The sequence below is a fragment of the Heterocephalus glaber genome, unplaced genomic scaffold (genome assembly GCF_053883595.1).
Source record: "Heterocephalus glaber isolate CG9 unplaced genomic scaffold, H.glaber_assembly_v1.0 deba00001760, whole genome shotgun sequence".
Taxonomy (NCBI): Eukaryota; Metazoa; Chordata; class Mammalia; order Rodentia; family Bathyergidae; genus Heterocephalus; species Heterocephalus glaber.
In genome coordinates, this window is record NW_028258457.1 from 6,007,731 (window position 1) to 6,019,565 (window position 11,835).

General features: G+C 52.7%; 1 long non-coding RNA gene across 2 annotated transcripts; it reads left to right on the forward strand.

Moving 5' to 3' along the window:
- The first annotated feature begins 404 nt into the window (after positions 1-404).
- Positions 405-4,003, forward strand: LOC101722170 (uncharacterized). Of its 2 annotated transcripts, none has more exons than XR_002389636.2 (3): positions 405-443; positions 572-1,567; positions 2,147-4,003. It is a non-coding gene; the product is annotated as an uncharacterized LOC101722170 (long non-coding RNA). The 2 variants fall into 2 exon arrangements; XR_002389637.2 differs by lacking the exon at positions 405-443 and having other exon boundaries at positions 496-1,034; positions 1,163-1,567; positions 2,147-3,974.
- Positions 4,004-11,835: the final 7,832 nt, after the last annotated feature.

The following is an 11,835-nucleotide window of genomic DNA, read 5'->3' on the forward strand; positions in this document are numbered from 1 at the left end:
TTCCCACAGACTTCAGTTTCCCCTATGTATCCCTGGTAATTCTGTGTTCTCAGCATCCTGTTTTCCTCCAACATGTTTTGCTGGTTTTCTCTCTCTTGACTGGAAATGGGACACACTGAGTGGCTCCTGAACCCAATGAGAGCTCAGAGTCCTGGGAGAGGGTTGAACCGAGTGTCAGACCCCAAGGTATCCATTAGAAGTGTTCCCTTCCCTTCCAGAAAACTCTCCAGTTGCTGGGCCCATGCCAGACTTTTATTCTGAAGCCGAGGCCACAACCTATGAGGTAATCCTTGGAGCTTCATTCAAAGACGAGTCTCATTGGTTGGTTGCCTAAGCCCCACCCAGGGTTCCCAGCGCCCCGCCTTCTCTGAAGCCTATAAAAGCACATGTCAGCGCTTCTGCAGCCACCAGACACCTGCATCTACCAACAGGACCGGGAACAGGTGAGGCGCTCAGGGGGAGAGCTGTAGCAGCTGCGGGGGGCGGGGGGGGGGAGGGGTGGCTTGGGGCTCCGGGACGGGGACCCCGGGATGGAGCTGGTTTGCAGGTCAACACCTGCACAACTTCCCAGAAAGAGACAGAGGGGGCGAATTTTGAAAGTCTCAAAGCCGACACCACCCGGGCTGGCTACCTGGAAGGTAAGTTCCGGAAACGTGCCATGGGTGTGGGGAGCAGGTAGGAATCTTAGTTTTAATGCGTGTGTGTGTGTGTGTGTGTGTGTGTGTGTGTGCAAGCGCGCGCGCGCGCGCCTGCGCGTGTGCCCGCCCCCGTTTGCCATTCTAAAGCTACCCAGAACCGGAGGGAAAGAAATGAGGGGATTCCTAAGAGTCAGAAGAACAGAGACCGAGGGGTGTGAAAGAAGCCAGGGAGGAAAAGGTGGAAGCGAGGCAAGTTTTCTGCTGCGCCGAGGTCGAGGACAGCTCTCCGCCCACCGCGGGAGGGAATCGCCCCGCGCTTCAGCACCGGGGCTCCGGACAGCGCCCCCAGTCCCCGCACCGGTGCCATTCGACTCAGGACCCTGGACAGCGCCCCTGGTGAAGGCTCGGCCTTCCTCCCTGATTTGGTGGTAGAGGGTGCAAGGGAGAGGTTGCGCTGAATTGCCTGATGTTTCTGAAGATTCGCTTCCTCTCTTAAGGGGTTTTAAAAATGAATTATTTTCCAGAGAAGGAGGTGATATCCTGAAGTCTGCGATTGCTAACAGGTAAAAAGGCCAGTTGGGGGAACCGGTGCCTGCCAAGTGGACGTTACTGTGTCCTTTCCAGACTTCAGTGAGAAGCCCTGTGCCAAGCGTTTCATGCACATTACACCGTGCTGTCCCCAACTCTGTGACATGGGCTCACTACACTGGGATGACAGTTGAAGGAGCTGGGGATCTCCCAAGGGCTCTCGGCCCAAGAAGAACTTGTAACAGCTCCACATCCGTCCACCACCAAGTCCCAAATTTCTGATGTGCCTTGGTGGGAGCTGACTCCTTGGGGGTCTCACCGTGCCTCTCTCCAGTGGCACCAAGAACGGGAAACAGGAAGCAATGCAGAGACAGGACGTCCATACATCCAGCTGGGCTCAGGTGAGGGGACAGAGCCACACCAGGGTCTCAGACACGGGGCTGAGGCCAAGGAAGAAGACCAGCGTGGTTGTGGTCCAGTGCTGTGTGGAAGACTAGTGATTTTGTTGTTCTGATGTAGACGACAACAAGTCACAGCCGGCCTCATAGCGCGGGCTCCCGCGTCCTTCACCTGTGGTGGACAAGTCGACAGGGAGGGGCGGGCATGGGGGGTTCAGGGAGGAATCGCCCCCATTGCGGCTGGCTCCGTGGGCCATGGCTGTGGGAATGGCTGGGAAGTGAACAAGGATTTGCACCCGACGAGCCCACACCTCTGTGCCACATGTCAAAACTGACTCGGGCTGGGGTAGCTCAGTAGTGGGCACTCGTCTAAGTGTACAGGAGGCCCTGAGCTCCACCCCCAGAACCACACACACATGTGACTCTAAGCGCAGGACCTTTAACTGCCCTGCCAACCGCCCAGGGAAATCAATGGGGAAAACAGCATTTGAAGCCCCCTCCCTAGCCCAGGGTGCTGAAGACACTTTGCAATAAAAGCTCCAGAAATGATTTTTGTCTTCCCCTCATCCATCGGTTCCGCAGACGCCCCCACAGGACAAGTGTGCATTGTCCATTCGCACCCCCTGTGACTCCTGAGTCCAGTCACTGACACCGCATGGAATTCTCGCAGCATCCAGGCCTTCGTCTTGCTGTCATCTCGGCTAGGAAGGAACTGTCCCCTCCCTCCCAGAGCTCCACAGGGCAGTCTCTGCCCTGGTGCCCCTTCAGCCCCAGGGTCAAGTGTGTTTCTTTACATTCCCACAGACCTGGGACATCAGGGCTCTGGTGTGAATTCCTGTCATGCTCGTGGATCTGGTCCCCATTACTCTGTGAGCTCCCTGCTCTGTCCCCAGTGCCCAGCCTGAGGCCTGGCACCCAGCAGGTGCTCAATATATGCTTGTTGAATCAATAAAGGCATCCAGGACTAAACCAATATGCCAATCAATATACCACACACATATAGACCCTCTTCTGGGTCTCTCCCACAGAGATACCGTAGGGTGATGGTGGTGCCAGGTGTTTATTGAAAGAGTGTAATTAAATTTATGGATACTTGAGGGCCAGCCAGCTAGCTAATAGCCCCGTGGGAGACCCAGGCTCGTTTAATTAGCAATCACAAGGCATTGATTCTTCATTAGCTCGGGTTAGCCCCATCTTCCTCCTCAACTGCCAACAAATGGAATCGTGCTCTCTCTCAGGAGTATCGCCTCAGTGGAGAAAATAGGATTAGAAAACATGGAAATGCTAGAGGCACCTGATGGATAGGGTGGGCAGGGTGTTCACTTTCTGGGTGAAGTCTAAATGTGGGAGAGGTTTCATATATTTAGAATCATCCTCGAAGAATAGGAAAGAGAAAGACACCCAGATATTGTTTTTTGAGGCCCCCAGTGTAAGAGAAAATGTCAGCCCTGGATTCCATAAGTCACCCCACAGGAGCCATTTTGTTTGTTTTTTGGTACCAGGGATCGAACTTGGGGCCTTGCACTTGTGAGGCAGCCGCCGAAACCACTGAGCTAAATCTCTGGCCCAGGGAGCCATTTTGAATAGAACACTCTGTCCGCCTGACCTCCAGCTCTCCCTGCTTCCCACGTGTCCCTAAATATGGCGACCCATGTGCCCTCATCCCGAGGAAAGATGTTCTGCCTATAGCACCTGCTCCTCTCCAGGCTGCTGTCAGCCTATGGACCTGATCTCATGGTCTCAACCGCAGTCCACGAGCACACATGTGTGCACACACACCATTTCTGGGATCGTGTGTGCATGTGGGTACCCGTGTGTGTGTGTGCGCGCGTGCATTTTACTGGGGGTGGAACCCAGAGCCTTCACACTGAGCACCACCGCCAGTCCTTTTTAAATTTCTTTTCCCCCCTCCAGTACTGGGGATTGAACTCAGGACCTTGTGCTTGTGAGGCAGGCATGGTGCTACTGAGCTAAATCCCCAGCCCAGTCCTTTTTTAATTTTTAAAAACAGTCTCACTGAGCAGCTAAGTTGTCCCAGTTGGGGTGGAACTTTCAACCTTCCTGCCTCAGCCTCCCAGAGTGCTGGGATGACAGGCATGCAGCACCACACCTGGCCCTGAGGGGTCTTTCTAGAACACAGATCCGTCAAGCCCCAACCTTTCCTCCCACCCTTCTGGGACTCCCAGTGACTGACTACAGGATAAAATTTCCATTTCCTCAGCAGTCTACACGCTGGGGCCCCCACCCTCCTGAGATCAGTGGCTTCCCATGATCCCACCAGCTACACTCGACCCCACCCAGCCAGGACCACTTGTAGCTTCAGTTCCGCAAATTGTTTCAGGGTGATTCCCCTATGAGAAGCTCAGCAAAGAATGCAGATAAGGAGCTGGGGATTTAGGCCAGTGGTTCTGCTGCCTGCCTCTCAGTCCCAAGGTCCTGAGTTCAATCCCCAGTACCAAAAAAAAAAAAAGAATTCAGATTCTCCAGGACCCTTCCACATTTCTTTTCTCTCCTTCTTCTTCTTTTGAGACAGGGTTTCACTATATAGTTCATGCTGGCCTTGAACTCATTATGTAGCCCAGGCTGGCCTCAAACTTGTAGTGATCCTCCTGCCTCAGCCTCCTGAGTGCTGGGATGACAGACATGCACCACTGCATCCAACTCAGTTCTGTCTTTTACTCTCCATGTCCAGCTCAGTGGTGGCAGCCAATAAATACTTAGGATATCCCTGTCCCCTGTCCTAGCCACCTCCACAGGATCCACTTGCCACTGCTTGGGGCTCTGCTCCCTGGAACGGTGAATGAAACACCAACCTCACTCCCTGGGCTCTGCCACTCCAGCTGTGAGTGCAGACAGGCACCTTGTTTCCTGCTGAGGTCTTGCTGGAGAGACTGAGAGATCTGTCCTGCACGGCCAGAGCCTGATTCTGGTGCTAACGGCCCAGAATCCATGAGTGCCAAGGGCACAGCTGCCTACAACACTGCCCTCACCTCAGACACAGCCACGGCTCCAGGCTCCTCAGTCATCCACTCTCGGACCAGCTGTCCCCAAACTCAGGGCCCCCACAGCCTCCTCAGTTTGAATAATTAAGTAGCAATGACTCACAGAACTTAGGAGAACTTAGCTGCTACAAAATGACAGCTTTATACCTGGGCACAGTGATGCATGCCTGTAGTCTGGGCAGTGAGGGAGGCTGAGGCAGGAGGATCTCAAGTTCAAGTCCTACCTGGACAATTTAGTGAGACCCTGGCTCAAAACAAAATGAAATAAAATAAAATGGGATAGGGTATAGCTCAGTGGTAGAGTACCCTGGGTTTGAACCCAAAGAAAGAAAAAGGGAGGTCATAAAGGACACAAATCAGGAGCAGCCAAATGAACGGAGGCACACAGAAGATAAAGACTGGGAGGATGGCAAATGCAGACCCTGTGTCCTCACCCAATGGAGTTGAGGTTTGTGTGTCAGTGCATTTGCTGCTACTGTAACACAATACCTGAGGCTGGGTGACTTCTAAAGCAAAGAGGTTTGGGGACCGTGGTTCTGGGGCTCCAAAGCTGAGGGTCCACACCTGGTGACAGCCTCCTGCTGGCAGAGCCCTCGAGTGGCACAGAGCATCACAGGGAAGGCATGGCGTGGGAGCGTGTCCTCCAACCTCTGTCGCTCTTCTGACAAAGCCACCTGAAGTCAAGCACGGGGCCCCAGCCTGACGACTTTATCTGACATCAGTCTCCCCCAGACACCAGTCTGAGTGCACACTTCTCGGCTGGCTTGGTGCTACCATAAAGAAGGCCACAGGCCCCTCCCTCCAGGTCACACGTGCCATCTCCTCCCACCCACGTGGCCATGGCACAGGGTTCAGGGAAAGTCACATGCCCTTGGAAGATCTGACGTGCTCAGCTGAAAATCAGGGTTCTGGTGCACAGAGAGAGGAGGACAGGCGCTGGGGACAAGTCTCATCTCTGCTACAGATAGCTAAACAGCCAGAAATACGTTCTCCCTGCTTTCCATGGCAGTGTCTACACCAGAACTCCCAGAAGGCCTTATCTCCTGCTTCCACCATTCAGAAGAAAGATGTGGGGTCATAAAGAAAGAAAACACAAACGAGGACAAGGTGGAGGCACAGTAGAGACATTGTTGCTATAGTTTGGACCTGAACCCTCCACCAAATCCCGTGTGTTAAAACTCAGTCTAGTCGGGCCGGGGATTTAGCACAGTGGTTCCGCTGCCTGGCTTGCAAGCGCAAGAACCTGAGTTCAATCTCCAGTATCAAAACAAAAAACAAAAAACAAAAAAAACTCAGTCTAGTGCCAAGGATTTAGCTCAGTGGTTTCGCCGCCTGCTGCACAAGCACAAGGACCCAAGTTTGATCCCCGGTACCAAAAAAAAAAAAAAAAAGAATTGGGAGCTAGAGTGCATGCTTTCATCCTGCCACTTATGGAGGCTGAGGCAGGAGGATCAAAAATTCAATTCCCTGGGGCAACTGAGTGAGACCCTGAGTCAAAATAAAAAAATAAAATGGGCTGAGGGTGTAGCTCAGAGGTAGAGCTCCCCGGCTCCTATCCCCAGTGCCAGAAAAGGTAGGAATATTGCAAGTCTCTGAGCCAACATCTCTCCAAGGCCTGCTCCATGCCAGACACTGGGTTTTGTGTTGTTTTATTTGTGTTCTCTTTTGGTGCTGTGAAAAAACAGTGGTCTCCTCTCTCATCCGTGGTTCATTTCTCCCAGGTTTCGGTTACCCCGGGTCACCTACAGTGTGGAAACATTCGATGTGAAGTTCTGGAAATAAAGTCATGAGCCTTAAACAGAGCACCATCCTGAGGAGTGTGGTGAAAGCTAGCGCTGTCCTGGCCTGCCTGTTAGCGGCCACCACAGTTATCACAGTGCCTGCAAGTAGCCCAGGTTTTATTTTGTTTTATTTCTCACGGTACCAGGAGAGGAACCCAGAGCCTTTACACTGAGCTCCATCCCCAGCCCCTTTATTAATTTTAATTTCGAGACAGGTGTCTTAGTTATTTTTTCTCGTCGCTGAGACAAAATACCCAACACCCAGTGTGAAAGGAGGAAAGGTTTGTTTAGCTCACAGTTTGTAGAGGTTTCCGTCCCCAGTCGGCTGTGGCATGGCAGAGAAGAAGCAGTTCACGGCAGGCAGAGGTAGCAAAGCAACAAGGGGCCTTAGTTTAATTTATTTATTTATTTTGGTACTGGGGTTCGAACTCGGGTCCTTCCGCTTGCAAGCGGGCAGCAGAACCACTGAGCTAAATGCCGGGGCCTAGGGGCCTTAGTTTAGCAGCTTCTTTCTGCCCCTTTTATAATCTATCTGGGGTACTGGGATTAGGGCGATGCCAAACCAATCAGGGGACTGATTTAGTAACCACACACCCTAGATTCAGCCGCCTCTGAAAAGCCCCACCTATGACCGCAGGAGGCTTTGGGGGGCCTTTTAGACACAGCCATATCAAGGTCTCAGTAAATCCCTAAGCTGCCCAGGCTGGGCTCAAATTTTCGATCTTCCTGCCTCAGCCTCCCAGAGCGCTGGGATGACAAGCGTGCACCACCACGCCAAGCAACCAGTATTTCACTTAAAATGGTTTCCAAGCATAAGAGAAGTGGTGCCAAGAGTTCAGCTATGCCAAAAGGAAGCCATGAAGCGCCGCTTCTCAGTCAAAAGGTGACAATTCCCACTGTAACAGGAAAGAAGAAAATCCTGCGCTGAAGCTGACTCTTCTGTTTGGGAGGCTGTGAGAAAGGAAAAAGCAATTCATGCCCTTGTGTGCAGTCTCAAACCCAGAAAGTCTCAGCAAAGGCTTCGCAAGCGCTTAGCCACGGTGGAAAAGATTACAGGGCTCTGTGCTGCCTGTGGCCCTGGGGGTCCACTGGGGGCGAGGAGTGCGTCCCATGGACAGGGGCGGGGGCTCTGTACAGCACGACAGTTTGTGGGGTTTTGGCTTGGATTTCTGGTGCTGGAGGCTGAGTCCAGAACCTTGGGCATATAAGGTAAGTGCTCACCACTGAGCTGCATCCCCAGCCCTTTTTTATTGTACTTTGAGATAGGGTCCCACTAAGCTGCCCAGGCTGAGCTTGAACTTGTAATCCTCCTGTCTCAGCCTCCCAGCGTGCTAAGATGACAATCAGGTGCCACCATACCCAGCACTTACTCTTTTTCATAGCTAAATGATATTCCACTGTGTGGATGGACACTTTTTTTTTGGTACAGGGGATGGAACTCAAGATCTGATGCTTGCCAGGCAGGTGCTGTGCTCCTGAGCTAAATCCCCAGCCCAGACCACGTTTTATTTATTTAGACACTGTCTGCATAGCTTCAGACTCATTATCTCCTATGACGTAGGTGCCATATTGTGCCCCCTTTCCTGAAGAATGCCAGAGAGGTCAAGCAAGTTAATCAAGGTTGCCCAGCTAGTGGGACACAAAGTCAGGTTTAGAATCCAGGCAGCTTACAGCTAGAGTCTACACACTGCTTTATACCCCTCTCATGACTTGGCATTCAGAAACAATGTGACACCCATTTTTTGTCCCTCTGTCATGTTCCCAGGGGAGGATGTCAAGAACAGGGGCTAGCTAGGAGTGAAGGCTCATGCCTGTAATCCCATCATTCAGGAGGCTGAGGCAGGAAGATCAATGCAAGTTCAAGGTCAGCCTGGGCTACAGAGTGAGTTCAAAATCAACCCAAACTATATGGCAAGACCCTGTCTCAAAAAACCGAAATATATATATACATATATAAAGAAAAACACGAATGGGGTCTATGGTAGTCACACCATGAGCCATCCCCATCCAGGGCTGAAACTGAAGTTGCAGGGGGCCGATGTGGACAGGGACACAAGTTCGAGACCACAGCCCTCGAGGGTCCTTTCTGACGCCTGCCCCCCCATGCGTGTGTTTCGGAATATTTTATTTTGGGGAGCAGCTGGGGGAGGAAGGAAGGACCTGGTGCTGCTTCAGCCACCTCTGACCAGGCAGGCTGGGGTCTGCCTGCCCAGAGAGCCTTGATTATTTCCTGCCCCTTAATGGGTCCTTCAAAGCCAAGTGCCTTGGGTTTCCATGGCAACGGGAGGCAGCCTCAGGAGATGCCCAAGTCTCCCCGCAGCCCACGGCAGCGTCTGGGGTGCCCCCTCCATGTCTGCTGTTGCCCATCTCCAGCACCCAGAGGGTGCCTAGCCCGGGCCGGGGGGCTGCAACTTCTCCTGGGCCCTGCGGGCAGGAGGACCCGGGGCCTGGCCTACCATGGTGAGGGAGGGATAAGAGAGCCAGGGCATCCACCTCACTCCGAGGTCCTGTGCTCCCAGGTCACCCTGCAAACAGAGAAGACTAAGCAGGGCTGTCACCAGGCCAGCCAGGCACGGGGGCACACACCTGTCATCCCAGCACTTGGGAGGCTGAGGCAGGAGGATTGCCTTGGGTTCGAGGCCAGCCTGGGCTGCATAGTGAGACCTTGCCTTAAAAAAGATACACTATGTATTATATACAGTTGTTTTGGTATCAGGGTTCGAACTCAGGATCTTGTGGCTGCCAGGGAGGTGCAGTGCCACTGAGCTAAATCCCCAGCATACAATATGTACTATACATGAATATAAAACATTAATACAAAAAAACCATTAATACAGGGCTGGGGATTTAGCTCAGTGGCACTGCACCTGCCTTGAAAGCTCAAGGTCCTGAGTTCGATGCCCAGTACAAAAAAAATCAATATATCTTATAAGGAATATAAAACATCAATCATATTTCTATATGCTCACAACAAACTACCAGAAGTTGAAATTAGAAGAGCATTCACATCAAAAATACTTAAGGATAGGGCCAGGATTTAGCCCAGTGGTGCCGCCGCCTGCCTCAAAAGTGCAAGGTCCTGAGTTCGATCCCCAGCACCAAAAAACCAAAAATACTTAAGGACAAACCCAGTGGAAGATGTGTGAAAATTACACATATTTCTGAGAGAAACCAAAGAATGGAGAGACAGACCTTGCCCCGAACTGGGAAAACTCACTATGGATGACACATCAATTCCATCTAAACTGAGCTATTGATATTCACCCCAATCCCACCTGAAGCCCCACCAGACCTACCCACTGCAACTGTGAAGCTGGTGTGCAGCTCCATTTGGAAAGCCAAGGGATCTAGCGTAGCCAGCACAATGTTGAAAACCAAAACTGACTTCAGGCCCACGCCCACCTGGCCTGCATCTGTCATCCAGCACTCTGGGAGGCCGAGGCAGGAAGATTCCAAAGTTTGAACCCAGCCTGGGCAACTTAGCCACTTAGCGAGACCCAGTCTAGATACAAAGATATAAGAGGGGCTGGGGGTGTAGCTCCGTGCAGAGGCCTTGAGACCATTCTCCAGCCCCGCAAAGGGGACTGTACCTTGTTGTTTGATTCAGGACCCTCTCAAATGCCATCCTTTAGGGGTGAGGCGAGGAACTAAGTGCACCACGTCTGCCCGGTTGCTGAACTCTGGGGTTTGCTCCTCTCTCCTCCTTCCTGAACGATGCTGGCTTTTTGTTTGTCTGGGGTTTGGGACTCTGCCACTGGGCCACACCCCAGCCTTTTATTTTTCAGTCTGAGATAGCGTCTCACTAAGTTGCCCAGGCTGGTTGCCAACTTGTGATCCTCCTGCCTCAGGCTCAGCCTCCCAGCAGGCTGGAATTCTGTGTGCCACCGCGCCTGGGTTACGTATTTATTTAATTTTTGTAGTCCTGAGGATTGATCCCAGGTGGGGTCTACCAATGAGCTTCACCTTTGGCCCTTTTTATTCTTAGACAGGGTCTCACAAAGTCATTAAGTTCAAGCCTAGGCTGGGCTTGAAATCGAGATCCACCTGCCTCAGCCTCAAAATAGCTGGAACACAGGCGTGCACCACCGTGCCCAGTAGACTAGGATTTCACGAAGCTTGTACGTCCCGTAGCTCTCCCAGAACCCAGCCCACAACCCCGCAGGTCATGAGAGCTAAGGACAAAAACACCGGCTGAGCAGATGGATGAAGAAAGCAGCACTGATCCGGAGCTCAGCCGTAGTACCCTCTGCGCTTCCTCTAGAGAGAAGCAGGCGCACGGAGTGCGTTTCCAGAACTAAAGCCTGGGTGTTTTCCCACTGCGCAGGCGTTGCAGAGAGGAAGCAGGCGGCCTAAACAGACTGGGAAAGCGGCACAGCTGGTGGGGGCCAGGACTGAGCGCTGTTTCCGCCCGTCCCTAGGCGCAGCACCAGCGCCTCCCCCCCGGCCCCCGCAGCTCCAGTCTCAACTTCCTGCTGTAGGTCAGGGGATGGGGGTGTTCTTTTGTTCGGTTTGGCTTTTTGAGACAGGGTCTCTGAACGTAGTTCAGGCTGGACTTGAACTCACTATGTAGCCTAGCCCAGCCTAGCCTCAAAACCGCGGCGATCCTCCTGCCTCAGCCTAAGAGTGCTAGGATGACAGGCGTGCACCACCACACCTGGTGGCTTCTTCTGTCCCATGTGGATCCCTGGATGGCTAGAAACCCAGCCCGCTGGCACAGAGGAGCACAGGGCTCCTCCACCGTGGTGGTGTTTGGTTGGTTAGAATTCCTCCATGATAGTGGGTTTCCGCCCCACCTCTAGACATCCACATGGTGACCTTGGATGCCCTAGCACTGTTTCTGTCTCACCCAAGTGCTGGGGCAATTGAGAAATAATACTCTTCTACATGTTGCTTCTTTTTTTTTTTTTTTTTTGGTACCGGGGATCGAAACGAGGGTCCTTGTGCTTGCACAGCAGGCAGCGAAACCACTGAGTTAAATCCCTGGCCCTACACGCTGCTTCTTTAAAATGTCCCATGGCTCCACCCATCCCTCCCTGCCTCCTCCCTCGCTGGGTCTCTGCCCTGGGCTCCCTCTGCCATAGCCACAGGGGCTCCTGCTGCTTCTGCACAGCTGGCTCCGGCCTGCCCCAGGGCTTTTGCAAGGCTGTATGTCCCCTCTTTCCCCAGATTTTCACACAGTGCTCTCTCTCTTTTCTCAAAAAACACCTTCCAGGGCCGGAGATGTAGCTCAGCAGCACAGCGCCTGCCTGACAAGCATGAGGTCCTTCCTGAGTTCAATCCCCGGTACCAAAACAAACACCTTCCAGGTGGCTCAGTTCTAAGTGGTTGCCTAGTAGGGGCAAGGCCCTGGGTTCCACCCCAAGTACTGCAGAAAGACAGAGAGACAGACAGACAGAGGGGGGAGGGAGGAGAGAAGGAAGGGAATGAGGAATGGAAGAAAAGAAGAAAAGAGAAAAGAAAAGTCATCCCCAGCAAGAATATCCTGGGT